The sequence below is a fragment of the Typopeltis vanoorti genome, chromosome 1, assembly GCF_054136105.1.
Source record: "Typopeltis vanoorti isolate ZY-2024b chromosome 1, IOZ_Tvanoo_1.0, whole genome shotgun sequence".
NCBI classification, from domain to species: Eukaryota; Metazoa; Arthropoda; class Arachnida; order Uropygi; family Thelyphonidae; genus Typopeltis; species Typopeltis vanoorti.
In genome coordinates, this window is record NC_143549.1 from 184,562,245 (window position 1) to 184,565,323 (window position 3,079).

Genomic DNA, 3,079 nt, shown 5'->3' on the forward strand with positions numbered 1-3,079 from the left:
TTGCTACAGGCTTGACCAAAGTTTCACCAATTGTTTCCGCTGCACCACGTTTTGCTATTAATAGCAACACACGATATGAAGCTTCCAAAGCCTTCATGTTTTCACCTCTTGACACGATCGACATCACGTTTTGAGATTCGTTTAAATTTTTTAGTTTATTTTGTAAAGATTCGACAGGCTTGTCCTTACATTCATTGTTTCGATTCAAAATGGCGATGTAAATTACATGGTTTCATGCTTTCATTTTTTAAAGTTTCACCGCAAATTACACATAATGGAATAGGTTCCTCTTCATTTCCGGTCCATGAAAATCCATATTTCAAGTAATTTATATCGTACTTACGAAGTTTTCTCATCTTCTTCCTAGTTGGTTCTTTAGAGATGACAGACGACAAACACTTATCAATTTCTCTTCATCCAGATAGAATATCAACATTTTCTTGTTGCTGACAGCTACTTGTATCTACTATGTTCCTGTCTTTTGCGCATTTTAAAAATCCAGTCTTTAACCAGTGATCCATACTTAAGAATCTGAAAGCTAAAAAAAATTACCGTATTTAACGAACAGTCCTTCAACAAATGGCTAGTGAAAGCAAAACTCGAAACAGACAGCAGTCATAGGCTTTATCTCTACTGGCCTTTGAAGACGTTCATATGATTGTTGCGGTATTAACAAAAGATCGCGCTACTAATTGACAAAGACAAGCGGACAGTTCAGTTGAAATGCTAATTCCCTTCAACCGAATTCCATAATATCTGAAACACATTCACTATATATTTTTTAGTTTTAACACGTTCAATCAAACAAAACTATATGTTGCTGGTGCACCATATGGTTTTGATTATCTACTATACAGCATTTTTATGTGGGAGGGGTCATGTGATTCATTAGTTTCGTTTTTATCCCAGTTGTCTCTAATTGCACTGTTTGTTGAGAAACATATTACACAGCCTGCAGATGTCTCTGTACCTTATTTAGTGATACAATAGGAACGTTTTACGATCTCAAACTTATATTTTATTCCAGTGGTTAATGATGCATAGCCGAAAATTGCCACGGACCCCCTGAAGACCTTTCGCGGACCCCAGGGGGTACGCGTACCACTCTTTGAGAAACACTGCTCTAGGCCATTCTAGGTTACGTAACACAAAGCTTACTCAAGAGATTTTTTTTTTTCGGACTAAAGATGGCGGCTCGTGTGTTAGTGTTTCGTGTCGTGTATTATTGATGGTGAATTGTGAATTTTATTGATATGTTTTTTTAGCGATTTATTTATGCTTATTCATTAGTAATAGTAGATAATTGCTTGCTACTATAAACAGTCACTTTATTTTGCATAGTGGTTTATCCAGGTAAGTCATTTGTAATTACAAGGGCGATACGCTAGGCCTACTGCTGCTAGTATCGCCATTGTTTCTTATAGTGACATTTTATTGCTGGTAGACACCTAAGATTGTCTATGGGATTTGCTAGTGGACCCTCAAGAGTCCACAGGATTATCTTTACCTGCTCGGGATACCTGAGAAATATCTACTCTTTCTCCATCTGTGTCTTAAAACATTTTAAATTATTGTAATGGCAAAACTTCCGAATGAGACCAAATTCGAGGAAGTATACATGGAATTCCTCAGCCTAGGAAAGCTGCTGAGTGATAATTAGCCAGGAAAAGTCAAGCTCTTTGACACATTCCCACCCACAGCAGTCACAGAGGACAATATGGACATAAGCAAAGAGCCCATAACTCTGACGCAATCAGATTTTGCACACTCCCCAAGTATGGAAGATGCTACATCCCAAGACAGCAGTTATCATACCTTGGAAACAGATACAGAGTACTAAATGGTCAAAAAGAAGAGGAAAATCTCCACCAAAGTGGAAGAACCCAAAACAACAGGGATAGAAACACTCAATGGTCCTAAAGAAAAAATACCACCAGTCATATTAAGGGATAAGGAAAAATGGATCCCTGTCTCATCAGCCCTCAGAGAACAAAACATCTCATTCTCATGGGCCATAAACTCAGATGTGGGAGTTAAAATACAACCCACTATTTTCTCGGATTACAGACAGATGATCAGATTTATGGACAATGCTAACGTCCCATATCACACCTTCACTTTACCCAGCGAAAAGAACCTGAAGGTAGTTCTAAGTGGGATAGCTGAAGGTATCACCCCTGAAGATGTGAGCACTGATCTCACCAGACAGGGCCTGTTCCCAGTAAAAGTGAGCAGAATGCTCAGATCTCCTGAAAGACTAATGCCTTTGGTGCTGGTGGAAATTAGCAACACACAAGAGCAAATCTATGAACTGACTGCAGTATGCGGACTCAAGATATCAACTGAGCCTCTTAGGAAAAGAGCATCTGCAGGTCAGTGTCATAGATGCCAAAGGTTTGGTTATACCCAAAAATTATGTAAGGCAGCCTTCAGGTGCTTGAAGTGCGGCGAGGGACACCAGACCATCACATGCATCAAACCACGCACAACTCCAGCATGCTGTGCAAAGTGAAGAGGATCTCAACCCGCCAACTACAAGGGATGCCTTTCCAATCCAAAAAATCGAGGATCAACAAAAGTCAATTTTGCTCCTCCACGTAGCAACGTTTTAAGCAACCAAACAAATCGTCCTCCAGTCCAAAACATCTCGCCTTCAACCTCACAGGAAGGAACAACCATGACCAAAACTTATGCTGAGGCTGCAAGAACTAAGCCTCCTACATCTCTCGAGGTAGAAAGCTCCAACATAACATCCGTATTAACAGCCTCACTTGCCACTATGCTGCAGGAATTCAGCAAGGCATGCCCCTCAACATCTTTCAGAAAGAGATTCCTGCAAGGCACTCAAAACATTATAACAGCCATCTGTCTTGAGTAATAAATTGAAACCAAAAGCTCTTAAGATAATCGCATGGAATGCAAATGGATTGATAAACAAGGTTTTGGAACTTCAAGAATTTGCAACCCGTATTATTGCTGATATCATCTTAATTGGTGAAACACACCTAAGACCAGCTGATAACCCCAAATTCCGTGGATACACTATGTACAGAAACGACAGAATTGGCACATGAGGTGG